The following is a 19,597-nucleotide window of genomic DNA, read 5'->3' as shown; positions in this document are numbered from 1 at the left end:
TATACAGAGGCCAACAGTAAACATTCCTTAACTAGTATTGGATAAGTAATCAAATTCATCACCAGGATGGCCCCATGTCTCTTACGGACAGAAGCCAACAGTAAACATTCCTTAACTAACATACTCCCCCACACAACTGTTTAGTAACCTCCTAAAATACCCCCCCCCCCAATTAAGATGCACATGTTACCAAATGATGCAGTTGGGTTGGGTTGGGTTGCATAGCCAGGCTTATAAAGGCTCTGGTGATCATTAGCCTGGTATATACCTATGAACCTGTTACAGCTGGTATGACTGGAGGAGAGAAGTAACAAGGCTTGGCCTGGTCATCTTTCTATGGGAAGAAGAAAGGCCCATGTGCCCAAAAAGGCACATTCTTCATGGTAGAATATATGGTAGAATCTCCAGTGCAGACTGATAATCATACAGAGGGGGGTGAGAGTGCAGACTGATAATGTCACAAGGAGGCATGTCATGCACCACAAAGGCCTAATGATTGTAAGGAGCATGCACAGAAAAGTTAGAGCATAAAGAGAAAACCTCAACACTCTTCATAGGTGACACTGCCACTTCTGGTACACTTGCCTTCAGCACAGGGAGCAAATAAGCCACAGCAATATGGTTCTCATCCACAGGAACAAAGGGGTCAATGCAGTGGCCAGGGAGTAAGCTCAATGGTCAAACAGAAGGACTGAAGCAAAGAGAAAAGTTGCACTACAGCAGACAACATACAATAAGAGAGATCTACGTCTGTTAGGTATGGAACAGTACTGGGTTTGTTAAAGGGAGATCTTTTATTCTGAATCTTGTGGCAATCTTTGAAGAGGTAACAGGAGTACATAATGAAGGGCTGACACTGCATACCGCTTACTCTGTCTTTGCTCAAGCATTCAATATGATCCCATGCAAGAGAATACAACTGAAATTAACAGCCTTAAATTTAAATTTGTGTGTGATTCAATGGGTAAAAAAACATGGGTTAAGCAACAAAACACAAATTACGGTACGGGATTATCTACCTTTCCAAAAAGAAAGACCAGTGGCATACCACAGGCCGCCATGCTGGGTACACTACCTTGCTGGACTCTTCTTCTCAGACGCAAGTGGAAAAAGAGATGCTGCTAATAAATATCATGATGCTTGCAAACCGAATAGCAATTATTTTGATACAAGATGCTGAAGTGGAGAAAGACAGAATGAGAGAGAAAAGAAGAAAACTACACATACTAGTGCAGAAGCAATAACCTCACCTTTAATGTCAAGAACTGTATCACCACGAGACTTAAGACAAATTAAGAGTACAAAAGAAAAGATATTAACATTTAACAGCGACAATTTAATCAATATCTATTAAAGTGCATTTTATTTACCTGTTGACCAGGTTAGAGCACTGATTCACCTGAAAACATATTCTTTAGTCCAAGTCTAGTCACTTCCTACTTCACTGACCTGACCCATTATTGAATACAGTGCTGAATTTTACAACTTTAAAACAAGCCACGTGAAAGAACTTGAAAATGTAGGATTCCTTCCTAGAAATACTTGGATCTAAAAAGAGCTATCACTGTACTGTGTTTCTTACAGGTCATTTAAGTGACCTCTGCCTCGTCTAAAATGATGTCTGATCCAGATCTGTTAGTTGATATATTCAGCATAGAGTGGGAGGAGCCATCATTAGAGCGGGGAACCTAGCACTAAAAATACTTAATGACAATTAATAGTTTATCCATGCATGCTCATTGTAAAATCATATGTTACCCTAAGGAAAGGTCTAGCTGCCAAAGAAATTACTGTACGCATACACCAGAAAATACAAATAGAGAGTGGATGATTAACAGTAAGGAATTTCAGTTCAGTTAACAGAATGGAGCAAAAGACTGTGTTTTTGTTTTGATCCAAAACTGCTCTGGAAAAGTAACAAAAACAGGCCTAAAAGGAAAAAAATCTGCACTGACTGGATGCACTACACAAGCATTGGCAGGTATACAGGAGAAAAAGAATTGTAACCTGCACTGTATTAGTTCAATATCTGCTTTCAAAACTATTAGACCTCCATTCAATTGGGTTCTGCAAGTCCTTTAGCTGTAGCTGAAATGGGTCCTCTTTAGATCAGTCCACTACCCCTGTTAACAAAACAATACATAAATCAAAAAGTATCAGTAAGTCAGACCCACGGATGCAAAAATGTAAAACATCATTTCTTTTAAATTATGTGCAGTGCATGGTTTATCCATAGCGGATGTGAACTGGTCACAACATAAAGCCAGCTGCAGGCTTGCCCTCGTGATTAAATCTTACTAGCTCTGGGTAAGCGCAGCATTACCCAGACCTAAACCCAATATATTTTGTTCATAGGCTGACCACAAGGGCCTTTTTAAGCTTAGTCATGCATCCCAAATCTCTGACAAGTTCTGATACCCTTAATAAGTGTAAGCAGGGGTTTGGGAGATGAACCATTTACAGGTTACTTAAATATTTGTAACGGTGAGACGCGCATTATACAATATTTTCCAAAATTACAGATTAATCTTCCACTTACTATTAAGGGAAGACAGATATGGCAGTAGAAAATATTAATATGGTATTAGGGCAGTAAAGCTTCTGAAGGTCAGTAGGTTGTAAGCTAGCACTTGATAAATCAGACCTATGAATATCTTGGTTTGGCAAGGCAGATTTTTGTTAAAATGAAGTCAATTCCATACTCCAGAAGCATCTAAATAAAAGGCTTTGGAGCAGCATACCAGGTACAGTTATGGACGAATACAGTAAAAAAAGGACTAAAGAAGGAAAGAAAATGTTACAAAAGCAAAGCAAAATAATCTGCTGATTTTTTGAAGATGCAGTCTGAAAAAAGGGGACAATAACAAGTGTGCAAGTAAACTGTTCTGTGACCTATTATTAGCTATCATCTTTTTGCCAGATTGCAACAAAGATATACACTTTTGGGCAAGTTGCCCACAAATTTGCAGATTTTCTTAAATGCAGTCTATAGTCTGTGGCAATTAGAGGGAAAGTCTGATGTGATAGCAGGTATTGTTGAATCAGGCACTGGTACAAATACTCCCTTAGTGTTGCATTAGCCTCGTTGGTCAACATAGTCCCGTTTTATGGCAGCAAGTTCCAGAATGGAGTTAAAGAATGAGCATGTTGTTGTTGTGTCTTTCGGCTTTTCCCGGTTAGGGGTCACCACAGCGGAACTCCAGTCCGCTAATGATTGGCAGTAGATTTTTACATGCCGAATTGCCAGCCCTGACGCACAACCTTCAACGAAGGTACACCCATAGCCGGCCTTAGGCACAGGCCAACTAGGCGGCCGCCTAGGGTGCTGCTCTAACAGGGGCGCTCTTCCAGTATTAATTTGGTGTAGGTAGACCAAGGTGGGGGCACTGGGTGGTGTGGTGAGGGGCGCCATGGAGCCCTTTTGCCTAGGGCACCAATTGACCTAAGGCCGCTCCTGGGTACACCCATTCACACGTCTCTACACAGAAGAAGCTCTGAGAATCGAATGGGACAATGTCTTATTGTGAGGCGACAACGCTACCGCAGCACCACCACCACAGATGGAGTTAAAGAATGAGCATATGCCCACTAATGGAGAGGGTGGGATCAAGTCAAATAGACCGTTTCAAACTTCCCACACATCAATGTTCCAATTCAAAAGCAAGAAAAGAGGGATTGCCTTCAACATGAAATAAGCCAAACCAATTAACCAAATCATTCAGACATCACTGCATAGCCCAGAGATAATTTCTTGTTGATAATGGTATGCGAGTAGTAGTGCCAGATTGAGAGGTCACTAGTATAGCTATTTCACTGGAGTGCTTGTTTGGCTTGCTTGCTGTACTCTGCCCGAATACTGCTGATGTCTGTCTGCATTTTATTTTGAACTAAACTGAAGTTTTTCATTTAAGGTAGTTTTTTTTTTTTTTTTTTTATCGTTTTCTTGTATTTCATTTTGTTCTGTTGAAGTTTTAAGAGGTCTTGGCTACAGTCAGAAAAGTTAGCAAAGAATTCCTTTGTAAACAGTGAACAACATCAGGTAATTAGTGGGAGAAGCTGAGAAATAGCATTCCTCATTTAGCTAGAAATATTTGGAGGTATATCTATTCAGCTGGAGTGCTTGTTTGGCTTGCTCTACTTTGCTCTACTCTGTCTGGATACTACTGATCTTTGTCTGTGTATTATTTTTCTCAACCAATGGCTGTTGTAGCCCACCCGCCCAACTGTTGTATTTTTAACCAGTGAAAAAAACCTTCACAGCAACTGGTAAAATCTAAAAAGCTTTATTGTACCACACACCGGTTGAGCGCTTTCTTCCCTACTGAAGGGACTTCATCAGAACAGTTTCAGTTTTACAACCCAGCCCTTTTATGTAAAGAAGCACCCAATTAACCAATTAATTACACTAAATACTTACATAACAAAACTAGAGAGACATAAAAACAAGATGCATACAACAATTATGTGTATACAACAGTTCAAAACGTTACATGGCAATTACATATCAGATAAATTAACGTTCACTATAAAAACTTTAAAAATATACACTCAAATGTCTAAAACTAATTATGTTATCTTAAAATATTTTTAACTTCAAAAAAGACATGCCATATTCACATTTTCATAAATATCAGGTGTCTGGGTGGTATTCAGCCTTAATTGCCACCTTAACTCACATATATCTAAATGTACATCCAGTATTCTACCCTGAGGGTCCTTAACCAACTGTTGCAGTACAGAAAACTTAAAAATGTGGTCCTTATTCTCAGATATATGCCTACTCATGGCGTTAGTCATTTTGTTGTTTCTTATATCCAATAAATGTTCCTTAAACCTGTCCTTAAATCGACTACAGGTTTTGCCCACATAAAAAGCAGGGCATGACTGGCATCTAGCCACATATACCACATTCTTATGCAACAGTGCCCTGCAATGTGTATATACAGTCCATTTAGCCTCAAATAATCTGGGGTCTCTCCTATATTCATACAATTCCCCATTCCACATTTAAAATCCCCCCATTTTCTGCTAGAAATAGAATCCAAAAGAAATGGAGTGTTAACAAATTTTTGAATGATCTGTCCCTCCTAAAGACAATCACAGGAGTAGATCCTACTTTTTGCACAATACGTTGATCATATGACTAAATTTCCCAATTACGCCAGAGTATTTCGACAATTCCATGTGCATCCAAATTGAAAGTGGTAATAAAACTAACCTTCTTATCAGGCTCCTCCTTTCTGACCCGATATGGGAGAGGTAGAGGTCAGGTAGCCTTATTCCGATTAGTGACCTCTACCATTATTCTGATCAGGCCTGCCCAAAATGGGCTGGTAAATGCCATCTGCTCTCTTTTTAATCACCTCTTTGGCCACCACTGCCACTAAACCACTAGGATATCCACTCTTCAAAAACACTTCTGATATAAACTTCACTTCTTCCCTAAATGTGGCATCTTCACTCACCACTCTAGCAGCCCTCACGAGCTGCCCCTTAATGATGGACTTTTTTGTACATAAGGATGCCAACCATCAAAATTCAAATATGAATTGGAAAAAGTAGGTTTACAATAGATGCCAGAGGTAAGTTTTGCAGTTTCCTTATCAATCTTTAAGCCCACATCAAGATACGTTATACCTCCCACACTATAATCATAGGTAAATTTTAAAAATTCCACACTGGCATTAATATAGTCAAAAAAAGTTTGCAGTAACTCTATACTGCCTTTCCATACAATAAATATGTCATCCAAAAAATGAGTGCAACACATAATATACTCTCTGAATCCACTCTTGAGGACATATTCTTGCTTCCAGAATGACATCACAGTTTGCAAAAATGGCTATACCTGTAGCCTGTTTAAAGTACTGTCCCTCAAAATGAATGTAATTGTTTTTCAGTACAAATTTCCATCAAAGCAAGCAACATATTAATGGTGTCCTGGTTGTATTTGCCAGTTTTTACTAACTGATGTTCCAGCCATTCGAGGCTAGTCTCATGTGGAATGACAGTAAACAGATTACATACATCAATGGTAACCAGTATTTTGTCTTTACATGTACAGATGCTGTTTAACTTTTCTAAAAATTGCCAAAGACTCCGTACAAATATAATCAAAACATTCCAGCCCTTTGCGTAACTGTGTGTCCATTTTCCCAATAAAGCAGGTCTTTCCCCGCTTTCCATCTGCTATGGGTCTAAAATTTGGGTTAATCAACACCTTATGAATTTTGGGGATACCGAATATATTAGACACCACAGGGTAGTCATTCCGTACATAATTATACTATTTTTCATCTAGCTGCCCTTCCAGCACCATGTCCTCCAACCTCAAGTCAACAGTTTTATACACAAGATTGATTTCATTAATTGAACTTTCCTCATATACCTCTTCCATTAATAAAGCATTCATAGCATTAGAATAATTCCCAGAATCCATAATCACCAAGCCACTTCCCTCATCTGGCTTCATGACACTGACGCTGGGGTCTAACTATTTCCATCAATAAATGCTGTTGTTCTTTAGTTACATTATAGTCAAATACATTCTTTTTTTTCATTAGCTGTCTTATTTCATTTTCACAAACCTTTTCATATATACCTATAAAAGTTATTTGTTGGTGGACTGAATGTACTTGGCTTCCTTAAATTACTAACTTCTTCCTGGATTTGTGCATTAGTAAACCACATCTTGCTATTTAATTTTCATACAAATAATTTTAGGTCAATAAGTACTTCTGCCACATTACCTCTCCTACTCGGAACAAAGGTTAAACCTTTGGATAACAAATTTGCATACTTAAAGGTCTACTGGAATAATTATAAATCTTAAAATCACCACTATTATTTGTAATATCTGATGCTAAACATTTTTTAGTTAGCAAAGCTATTATAACATCAAAGTCTTCCTGTTCATTAATGCAATCCATAATAGCTTCATCCAAATGCTGTTCAGTTAAACTGGAAGCCATATCTAAACATTCAGGCAACACATTGTCATTTGGCATACTAAAATCAGTTAATTCACTACTATTATTTTCTGGGATCGAAGATTCATGTTGCCACCCACCAGAGGCAACACACATTATTTCTGCAGTAAAATTTCGCTGTTCACCATCAAAAAATTGCATATTACACTCATTACTATTAATATTGCCATGTAATGCATTACATTCTCCATTTTGGTCATTTTCCACATCAAACACCACATTACAATCTTTTATTCCATAAAACCCTTCCCCATCAGTTTCAAGAGTCTCAATAGTCATTTTGGATAGCAGTACACTACCCTCCTGCTGGTGGACATCAAAGTTTTTGATAGGACTTACTTCTGAGCAGTCAGAGTCCACAGGTTGCTTTAATTCCGTTCAAAAGTGCTCAACCAGTGGGTGGTACAATAAAGTTTTTTGGATTTTACCAGTTGCTGTGAAGGTTTTTTTCACTGGTTCCAGTTTTGGTTTGGAGTTGTAGGTATTGTTGTATTTTTAAACTTGGCGGCTTTTGAGTTGCCCAGCCCTACTGTAAATGATTTTGGACACTCTTCTCAGTCCCATCTCATCAGCTCAATCTGAGTATGGAGAGATCAGTTGTGATGGCCCACCCTCTTAATTTCTTAACCTTGAATTACCTTCCGTTTCCTCCTTTCCCACTTACTTAAAAACTACATTTTTACTCAGCTGCTTTTACTGTATTTGTGTTTCTTCCTACTTTACTACTTTAAGATCAAGCAGCAAAAGCAAAATAAAAAAAAAAAGTGTTCAATTGTATTTATTCTGCTGCACTTATTACTGCTTGTTAATAGCCTAATTAAATTGTAACTGTTCTTCTAAGTCGCTTCATTTTGGTTTAAGCACTTTGGCTTCAGGCAAGTTGTTTTACATCAAGAAGGTTTGTGTTCTACACTCCCGTGGCAGGAGAGGGTAGCCTTTGCCCTTCTGAGCTGGGAATTGCTGGCTGTAAGCTTTTTCTGCCCGTTATTCTAAGTGCCTTTGTTCCGATTTAAGGACTTGGGTTCCAGACCAATTATTTCACACTAGGAAGGTTTGTGGTCTATACTCTTGTGGGAGTATTCTACTTAATTGCTGCTTTATCTAAACTTTTTTTTTTTTGTGACTGATTTTCTGCACTTTGAATTTCTAGTACTTCTGCATTTTAAAGCATAGGCTAGATTCAGGCTTGCTGAATCTAGACGGTTTGGTATCATTTGAGCACTAAAACCAGCCATCTTACATTAAGAAGGCCCCCCGGCACCTTTGTGGCAGAATTGTGCAGTCAAGGATCCATCCGAGTTGGAGACTTCTGGAATAAGGCCCAGTCTTCGGCTTTCTCTTTGGTCACTGTTTATAATCGTTTAACTTCACTTGTATTTAAGTGCCTTGTTTGCATGGGTTTATGCTCAGTTTACCAGAGCTGCACAGAAATTGCACTGCTGCCCTGTGAGCAACCCAACTCAGTTGTGCACTGTGAAGCAGTGACAGTTCTCTACCCCCTAGCCCTCTACAGAATAGCCAGTTTTTGTTAGTCTTACCACAAAACCTGGTCTATCAAGCCCACTACCCACTAGTTACTACAGTATATACCTGCCATAATGGACAGAGTTTCCCTCCATTTTTCCAGCCAGCCTGACTGACATGGGCATCCTGAGGCAATGTAGCAATTGGATCATGTATACAGACAACCAGTTACTCCTAAAAAAACAAATACAACATGCGGGAGATTTCTCTCTACTATGAATTTGGAATCGGTTCTCTCACATAACAAACCAGATACCAAACAGGTTGTCAGCACACACACACTTCACCTCTTGCACATAAACTCATAACACATAAATCCACATACGCAGAGGTACTCGCTAGAATCCTACCTAAAGATCAGAGAACTCCCAAGCCCAAACATACTGCACACTCTGCAGACCCAACAGAATCCACTACACACAATAATGCACAACAGTGTCCCAGCCAATAAGCCCCTAAGGAAAAACACCTCAAAACCAAATGTCTTGGTCACAGGCAACTCCATAGTGAGACACACAAATGTCCCCCTCACCAGGCTGGACAAGAAGGTGGTCACAATCAGCTGCCACGATTCATCAGATGACGCCACTCTCAAGTCTCTCAACAAGAACCGTTATGACTCTGTCGTAACCAATGTTGGAGTGAATGACTTAAGGCATACCTTACTGGACTATATGAAGAGAGACTTGACTGAGCTCTCAGACTGCGTGTCCCAGGCAGGTATGTCCCTAGCCCTAAGCAGCATCCTAATTTCACCCAAGATGATGCCTCAATATAAACAAAAAATGATTTGACTTCAACAATTGTCTTAGCTTCTGGTGTCAATTCAGAGGGATCCAGTATCTGTCAGCCTGGGAAGATATGGTCAACAGAACATGCCGCTTTGCCAAAGATGGTATTCACCTGTCGCCTCTTGGCTTTCGGTTACTGGCAAAGGTACCTGCCTCCCCTTTTTAGGCAAAGTCATAACAACAAAATTCCGACTAAAAAAAATCCACTAGAGACAAACTAATTAATGCCAAGAGTCCAAATTGGAAACTGCACTCACTAGAAGCACACCTTACCTTGGAAGATGCCAATGTCTGTGCAGTCACAGAGACATAGTTGAAAGCTGCAAAAAGCACCCTTGCCATGCAAGGCTGCAATGCCTTCCACACATTCAGACCTCAAAATGAAGCATGAAAGAACCAAAGGCAGAGGTGTATCAATCTGCATTAAAGACAAATATACCTCAAGACTGGTCACACAATACGACTCCTTAGAGCTATTCCAAGTCCAACTAACTGTGGGTAAAACCCCCATCCATATCATTGTTGGCTACAGGTTCCCCACCATGGACCACAAGAATCACTCTGCCTACCTGGAACTACTTTAGTTGCTCACTATACAGACAAACACCTTGGTCATGGAGGATTTCAACTATGAGCACAAACATGCTCATCCTTAGGTTCCTGGACTTTGTTAATACAAATGCTCTGGAACAGATAGTCTGCACCCCCACAAGGGGCACGAATGTCCTAGATTTAGTACTCATCAACATAGGGGGCCTCTGCACTACCCCCTGTGTGTTGCCCTCCCTGGTAAGGTCTGATCATAAGCAAGTCCCATTCGAAGCAACAATCATACCCAACCCCCCCCCCCCCCGAGAGAAAAAAAAGGATGAAAAATTTCTCCAAAGCAAAACAATAGACTCCTAAGCGATGGCAAATTGTTTCAAACCCCCTGCTACCACTGTCAATGACTCCTATACAGAAGTGTACCAAATGCCTTGTATAAATGCCCATACAAAATGTATAGGCTCAGCTGTACCTGAACGTATCAAAACAAGGTCTGGTCTTCACAAAAAAAACAAGCCACCCTGGTGGACATAAAGCATAAAAAGGTTATACAACAAAAGGAAGAAACTAATGAAGAATAAGAAGGACTGACTAAGCAGAGGAAGGACACCCTCCACAGCTTGAACAAGCAAATTAAATATTTTGTAAAGTCTTCTAAAGCCAATTATGAAGCTAAACTAGAACCCCTAGCTAAAAGATGATCACAAGGCATTCTTTAGCTATGTCAGAAATCTAAAAGGGATGGCCCAGCTTTGTGCTAAACTAGTAGTGGACGGTACCACTAATACCAACCCAGAGGACATTGCCAACCTGCTAGCAGACAGGTTTGGGGCAAACTTCACCCCATCATCCCCCCACCAGATAAACCCCAAAGCATACCCATTACCAGTCCTCTACCTAGTATCTCCAAAGAGCAGGTCATAATCGCACTCGCCATGGCAAAAAACACAGCCTCTATGGGACCAGATAGTATCCCAGGCTGCCTAGTAAATGGTCCAAAACAGGACCTAGCAGAAACACTTGGCACTCTCTTCAACCACACACCAAGTACTGGCTTTGTCCCAGCAGAGTGGAAAGCAGAGGGGGCTCAAGAACTATAGACCCATAAGCATAACCAGCCTTACCTGCAAGGCCATGGAGAAAAATCATCATACACCTTATCAACAAAGACAAAGGTGACCTTCATGCTTGAACCAACCCAATTTGGCTTCGTTAAGGGTAGATCATGCTTACTAAACCTGGTGGACTTATTTAAGAATGTCACCAAACCCTTGGATGACAGCAAGACAGTACATCAAGCCTATTTTATCACCCAGCTGGGAATTAACCCATATTTCATTAGATGGGTAGTCAACTGGCTCACCGACAGAATGTGTACAGTCAAAAGTTGGGGATTCCACCTCTATCACCAGACCAGTTAACAGTGATGTACCATAAGGATCTGTGCTGGACCCCCTACTGTTTGGAATCTATTTCTCAGAAATCCAGGAGAAAATAGATGGCCTATAGCTTACCAAGTTTGCAAATGACTGCAAACTGGGGGCAATCTAGTCCCCCAAGTATGTTGACATACTACAAAAAGGGCTTACACACACAAATGATTGGTTATAAAGCCATGGACGGAAAGTAAACACAAAAAAGTGTAATCCCTTTTGGCAAAGGGGAAGTCCCTGCAAATTACAATATTAACAGTACACCCCTTAACTCAAACCCTGTGGTGACAGATTTGGAAACGCAGGTTGATAGCAACCTTAACTTCGAACACCATGTTTCCACAGTGGTAAGGAAGGCCTTCTATGTTGTACATGTCATAAGGTAGAGCATCACATCCAGAGTCAAAGATGTTACAACTCCCTATACTCATCCTCATCAGACCACTAAAAGAATACAATACTCCCTCCTGTATGTACCTCACCAGACACCTGCAGCAGCTGGAGAGACATCAGAGGTTTCTCACCAAGAAAATTCAGGGCCTTCAACATGTCACCAACAAGGACAGACTGACCCCGTCACTGTATTCTGTATCTTATAGGCAGCTGAGAGGTGACTTGTGCCTGGCCTACAGAGCAGTCTTGGATCCTGCCTAATGGAAATGCTGCATATCCGCAAGTCAAAAGGGACAAGATTCACTTGCTCTAGGGATCTTAACCTAGCCTGTGACATTAACAGGACATGCTGGAGAGACAGAGGTCTCCCCCAAAGACTGCCACTCCTCTGGAGCAAACTCCCAATTCATGTACAACAGATCTCCCCAATGACCCTATTTAAGTGTAACAGACAACTGTATGGGAGTCCAATTTAACCTGGAGGTGTCACCTATGCCCCTCTTGGATAAGGGCAGTCGGTGCTGATCACAGACGTGCACTGCAAATACAGACCATACAACTTGGTCAATAAGGTAACAAGAGTATAACATGGCTAGGCTTATAAAGGCCCTAGGGCCAATAGCCGAGTAACCTCCTAGGAACCTATAAACATAAAAGGTGTGTATGTTAGGCAGGCAAAGAGAGAAAAAGGTGCCAGCTGAAACTCCAAGAAGCTAAGGTACAATCCTCAGAAGAGTGAAAAGGAATACACTAGTTCCAAAACATCAACATCTCAGGTTATTCCCCTTCTCCAATGCACAGTGATTATGCAGCCTGTATACACATACAAATATTAACAGTGTGAGGTGCAGAAGGGGCACAAATACTTTTAAAAATGGATGACAAGTTTTACAATTTACTTTTTTGGTAGAAGGAGGAATGCAATTTATATTTTACATCACAAAGGCCTTCATATCGTAAATCATAAGGCCTTCTTCACATATGTCCGTAATCTCAAAGGTAGCACCAAGATCTGTTCAGAAATGATGGTCAAGGACACATTCGGCAAAAATTTCACCCCTCTGCCCCCCATCAGTAAATCAGGACATTCCCAGTACCTGCCCCCTTTCCCTTATATCTAGGGATCAAGTCATCACTGCTTTCTCAAAGGCAAAAAATACAGCCTCCATGGGACCAGACAACATCCCAGGCCTGCAGCCTACATGAACTCAGGCATGAACTTGCAGCACCATTACGCGCCCTATTCAACCAAAGGCTGAGTACCGGCTTTGTCCCAGCTGAGTAGAGGACAGCCACTGTCATCCCTTTACACAAAGGTGGAGCATCCACCAATCAGGAAAATTACAGACCAAATCAGCCTAACTAGCCTGATCTGCAAGGCCATGGAACAGATTACATGGACTTCATTAACAAGGACATTGGCAACCGCCAAACACTCGATCCCACACAGTTTGGCTTCATCAAGGGGGGGGGGGGGGTCATGTCTGTTAAATTTGGTCGACTTTTTTTTGAGACAGTCACCAAAGCCATGGATGAGGGTAGACAGTGCACACAGCCTACCTTGAGCTGGACAAAGCCTTCAACACTATTCCCCGCTCGGGCATAATAGATAAACTCTCTCAACTAGGCATCAATTTGTATGTTACCAGATGGGTAGCTAACTGGCTCACTGATAGAACCCACCTAGTCAAAATAGGGGAAGCCTCCTCAAGCAGTAGACCCGGATCGAGTGGTGTACCCCTAGGTTCGGTCTTGAGGCCTCTGTTATTTGGGATGTACTTTTCTGAGGTGGAGGCCAAAACCAGTGAGCTATGGCAGACCATGTTTGCAGAGGACTGCAAGCTAGGAACTGTCATAAATTCCCCTAGTGACGTGGACATCCTCCAAGAGGGTCTCACCTAAACAAATGACTGGTGCCAGAAACATGGCCTCAAGCTGAATTAAAAAAAATGTATCATCATCCCCTCTGGGGAGAGTGATGTCCCCACAAATTATTAGATTAATAACGTCCTAAGCACGAGATCAGTCGTGAGGGATTTGGGCACCCAGATTGATAGCAACCTGATTTTTTACCACCATGTTGCTTCCATTGTACAGAAAACTTTCTACTTGGCCCAACTCATAAATAAAGGCATCTCATACAGGGACAAGGAGGTCATAACATCCCTGTATTCTTCCCTTATAAGGCCCATTATTAAGTACAATGCCCCATTCGGCATGTACCTCGCAAAGCACATGCATCAGCTGGAGAGACCACAGAGGTTCCTCACCAGGAGAATCCAGGGCCTCAAAAATCTACCATACACAGATAGAGTAGTGGGATAGGGGTTTTAGCCTGTTTCATACAGACTCCTCAGAGGTGACCTCTGTCTGGCATACAAGGCAATTTCGGACCCCGCCTTGATGGACTGCTGCATATCCGCAAGTCAAGCTCCACTCAAGTAACCTGCACAACCTGGTCTGTGACATCAATAGGACTTATTGGTGGGACAGATTTGTGTCCCTGAGACTCCCCCCCATCTATGGAATAGACTCCCTCTCCATGTCAAGCAGAGTACCTCTTTAACCATTTTTAAGCTCAACCTGGATAACTGGATGGGAAATAGAAAATACATGCCTGGGATTCCACCAGTGTCCCTGCTGGACAGGGGTATCGGGTCTGATTTGTCTATGCATGGGCTAAACTCTTGGCTAGGCTCATAAGGGCCTCAGGGCCAATAGCCTAGTAACTTCCAAAGATCCTATAAAGAACACAGTTTAATTTGCTAGGTGTTGGAATGTGCAGTTACCATGTCTTGAGTTGTAATACACACACACACACACACACACACACACACACACACACACACACACACACACACACACACACACACAATATACTTATTTTATTCCACCCTCCCTTCTTTGAAGGACCAAGTGTGACGGCTCCTCCACCTGCACCCAAATTGGGCCCTTTGTTCTGCAGTGACAGGAGCCAGAAATCATGCGAGATGAGTGCTCTACAGATAATTCATCCCAGACCAGAAATCTCCAGTAGTTCATCTGCTCTACTGTGACAGTCAGACAGTAGGGAATGGGCCAGCTTACTGATCCTGCAGGGCAGCCTACCCTTTCATCCCAGTGAAGCCTCCATTCTGTCAAACTGCTCTTCTGAGCTACTCTTCGGCTGCCTTCTGACAGGAACCATGCCTTCATATAATGAATTCACCTCAGCTTGCTAAGCCACCTGCACAGGGCAGCTCTGGCCCGCTACACATGAGCTCCAGTGGGTGAACACCTAGTGCTCACACTAGGTATCATCCATGCAGTGAGCCAGAATGGCCACACACTAACCCAGGATGAAGAGTTTCAATAATAACTCACTCCCATCTTCCCTTGCCAGCTCATGCAGGCACCCAAGCCGCTACTCTAAATCTGGTCACCTGCAACATAGTTAGGGTTCTCTCTCTCCCTCTGCAAAGGAGCTGGCTCACGCAAAAGAGGTTTTAGTAGCAGGATAGACAGGACTCTGTTCCAAAGTACACATATATCTAGACCTAGGTGGGAAACTGAATTGGCCAAGCTGGATTCTGAAACAGACTGTTAATTAAGGAAGTGACTGACAAGATAGTACAACACTGTACTGTTTAGCCCATAAAGAATTAGTGCATTTAGCAGTCTTTGGTTGGGTACGAAGTCATAGGCTTTGATAAGCTCAATGAAAATTAAATCAGTTAATTCACTTTCACCTGTATGTTTACTTATACAGTAGATGAGTGACAACAGTTGAGATGGTGATAAGATGCCCTTCATGGAAGCCATGCTGGCTGGGTACCATACAGACATCCATAACTTTCTGAAAGCTTTACACGAGTGGATATATTTTTCAAATGTTATTGATAGGGGGAATAAGTACAAAATAGACTAGTATAAATACACTCTATTTTGCCACCCTCCACTCTATTTCACAGGATTACTGTAGATACTTTACACAACTTAAAGAAAAAAGACAGTTTAGATGGACGTTGAATTGTGTTTTCAAGTGGTACAGCAATGAAGGTGCTACATGGCTTTATGAATGCAAAGTAAAGACCATCAGATACATACCTTATTTCTGACTGCAAGTCATCGATTTAATCGAGCAATCAAAACTGGTCTGAAATTAAAACTAATGGTGAAGCCACAAGTTCAGTAAGTGTGACCTAACTGCAGACTGCTGTTGCCTGAATCCATTTCAAAATATGGTGGGGGAGACCGTAATTACTACAGCTACTAAGCTTGTAGAAATAAGCTGTTGATTACTGTAGGTCAGTAGAATATTACATATCGGCTGTCAGCAGTACTTGGCATCTCCTAGGCATACCCCTCCACTGTCTAGATGAGTTGTGTCTCATACTTTTTGTTTGTTCCTCATAAAATCTGTGCTATCCTGGCTAATCATTAAGGACTGAGGTCACTAAATAATGACAAATATTTGGGTTTTAGACTTCAAATCCTTCAGAAAATACATGCTAATGCAAAAGTTATAATTCTAGCAATGTCCTAAGTTTATAAGAGCAATAATTAAAATCAGTCTGCGATTTTGGGTCTTTGCCTCATCCTGCAATTACTTTTGGCTTTGTTCAGATTGCTTGCCCTAAGAGGTTGAGAGGACTGCCTCAATTTAAGACCGCCTTTAATCACACAACTGTTCCTTCTGCATTCACTCCTAGTGAAGCAAAACTCCCACCAACAGACTTGTCATTTTTAAGCTTGGGTAACAAAGTTAATTCAAAAGATTCCAAGATTATATGTTCTGTGCCAGAAATTGTGCAAACCAAACATAAATTATAATTTGCAAAAATTAACACTAACTAGCTCTCAAATCAGTGGCAGTAACACAGAGGGATAAAGCCCCAGAGATCAAAGCTAGACTAACTGCTTGGGCACTTAACAGCACATACAGCTAGCAATTAGTGTAGGACCGGTAAGACAAAGGGGTAATGGGGGAAGTGTGGGTGAAGAGTGTTAGGTCCAGAGAGGACTGGCAGTATTCAGACAGACTGTACAGAAGCATGCACCTTGCAAGGGGAGGGCACTGTGGACTACTGCAGTCATGTAGCTCACTTATTCCCCACGCCTAGAGGGAGGGTTAGTCCTGAAAAAATGAGGTCATTGCCAATAGATGGAAAAAAGCATAAAGCACTCTTGTGGCTGCCTAAGTGACCACCCTTCAAAAAGCTCTTGCCTTACCTCCAGGTTGAATCCTTTGAGGCAAAAAAGATGGGCACTCTCCAATAAAGTGGAAAAATATCGAACTCAAATAAATAAAATAAAACATGAAAACATTTCACGTTTTTGCTGGGGGCAAGCTCCCCTGCATACCCCCTGCTACTAAACTATACCAACTCAGAGATCGCACTACAGTGAAGAGAATGGCATGAATGGGAAATTTACCACTCTCTTCACTGTAGAGCGATCTCAGAGTTGGTATATTTAAGTAGCAAGGGGTATGGGGGCGCAGGGGGGATTGCCCCCCTGCAAAAACTTACAAGCAGAGTTTTTATCTTTTTTTTAATTTAGTCTACTTTCATGTTTGATGTTGCAGAACATCGATCATCTCGTCCTCGATTATGTGTGGTTCAAGGTTCTTCAACTTCGAACATTTGAAGTAGACCCATATTATATAATCAGTTTCAGCTGATACCATGCAATACTTCTGTAAGTCACTTGGTTTTGGCAGTATTGACACAAATATGAAAATACTGCATATTTTCATAATGAGTAACAAATAAGTCACCTCTCACGTAGTACATTCTACATATTTGCTGCCTCCTGTGAAGACATTTCATTTGACTCCATTATGAGAATATAAATATACAAGTGATGAAAAACTTTGAAGAGCAGATCATCCTAGACACATTTTATTTCACTCCTCATGCTGTTTTCTATTTTGTTTTTCATTAACTGGTGAGCCATTTGGTTAAGGAAAACTGTGCCAGGCAATGTTATGGTGCCATAAAGTACCAAGGGTGATAAATCATTATTTGGATTATTTGCATTTTTTACATTAAACGCAGAATTGAGGGAGATTTAATGTGTGATATGGCTCCAGGCAGAAAGAATGGCAAGGACTATGCAAAAGAACTGATGCCGATGTTGGACTTGGGCAAAAAAAAAATAGTAGCAGAGAACTGAATGGATACACTAGGCACACAGAAATAGTCCAGGCCTTTACATGAAACACTACATTACCAATAGCATAGTTAGGTAGCATAAAATAGTAATCAACAGTTGTGCAACATCTCTATCAAGGTGAAAGATACATGCTATCTGTGGTACGTTAAGAAACGCAAAAGTATGTGAACATCACTGACTCACAACTCTTACATAATGTGGCAAGACGAGACCAGTAGTGTGTTTTCCTGCAGAGTTCTGCATCCTTGACTTCGAAGGTTGTAAAAGGCCCAGAACATGTTGTTGTACTCCACAGACCACTTTGGACAGTTCTGAATAGCAGCACATGATATATGTGGTCTCAGTGTCCCAAGCTTAAACACGGTAAGTGGCTTCATCTACCACCGCCACACTACTGATCTCCTGTTTGTTACAGAAAATGTTGATTGGTTCCAGTTCATCAGCCTGGAAGTCAGGCAATTCTAAGTAGCACACTACAGTAAAATGAGGAGGATAAAATGATTTTTTTAACACATACACAGAGACATTTTACACACTTCTACTTGGCTTTAGTTTATTTTTAAATTTTTGACAAAGCAATTATAAATGGCAGAAACAAGCAAATGGCATCTAAAAACAAATTATGATTCTGCAGGCTGGGTACGAGTACTGGACATAGAAATACCCATTTTCATATATTGCTGACTGGCTAACTCCACCTTCTACATGGACCCCAAACTTTCAGTGCAGATCTGGTAAAGGAGCTCTGACTATACAGAATGGCAGCTCATTCAGATGAAGACCATCTGAAACAGAAACCATTGAATGTTCAGGAGCCACCAGCAGAAAAAAAAATTCTCATTTTACTTCTAATTTTCATTCAAATCTTTTAACTTGCCCAATCCCGTTCAGAGTAAAAGTGAAGACAGATCCCAAACTCATTTCCCCCTAGCCAATAGCACATCAACTTCTAATGAACATCAAGACAGAGAGAGGTGCTAAGTTGTGCTGCGACACTGGGACTCTCCACTCTTACTTTTCTGCCGATATAAAGTGCAATGCAAAATGTCACAGCTCCAGTCAGAATCTCACGCACACAGCACAGCTCTACTCACAACCTTTTCCCTGGGAATACATGCAGTTATGTTAATGTTGTAATTTCTTGACATAAAATTCAAAGCAGATCATCACAGCTCTGCTCAGAAAAAAATACTACAATGCCAAATTTGCTTTCCACACATTTAAAAAAATACTGTATGCTACTTCTGTTGCTAAAAAGACCAATGCGAACAGGAAAAAAAAAAAAAAAAAAAAAAAAACTCATGTCAGGACCCTTCCATCATGCCACATAAGTACAGTGAGCATTTCAGAACAGTACTTATTGCCACACAACCATTCTCACTGCCAAGAGGCAAGGCTGGGGCAGTTGTCAGTGAGCCAGGGGCATTACACAGGTTACATCTTACCAGGCACCAAACTTTCTTGCTACACTTCTGTACAATACTGAAAAAAAATCACAGGAATGCTTTATACAGTACTTTAAAAATTAGCATAAATATGGAATGTCCCTCAATTTTTTAGTAGGGAAATCATACATCTTGGTCCTGAAACTACAGTTCAAGGAGTGGATATAGCCAAAACAATAGATAGTCCCAACATGTATTATTTAACAGGGTATGTCCACATTGAAAATACCACCTTTAGAGGTCCCAGGGAGAAAACCTCCCAACACTTAACACACCTTCAGACAGTGACATATACATGCAAGACAGTGTATATAGATAAA

Source organism: Protopterus annectens, chromosome 13.part0 (genome assembly GCF_019279795.1).
Source record: "Protopterus annectens isolate FY-2018-M chromosome 13.part0, PAN1.0, whole genome shotgun sequence".
NCBI lineage: Eukaryota > Metazoa > Chordata > Ceratodontiformes > Protopteridae > Protopterus > Protopterus annectens.
The sequence above is the reverse complement of the archived record's forward strand: the minus strand, read 5'-3'. Positions refer to the sequence as shown.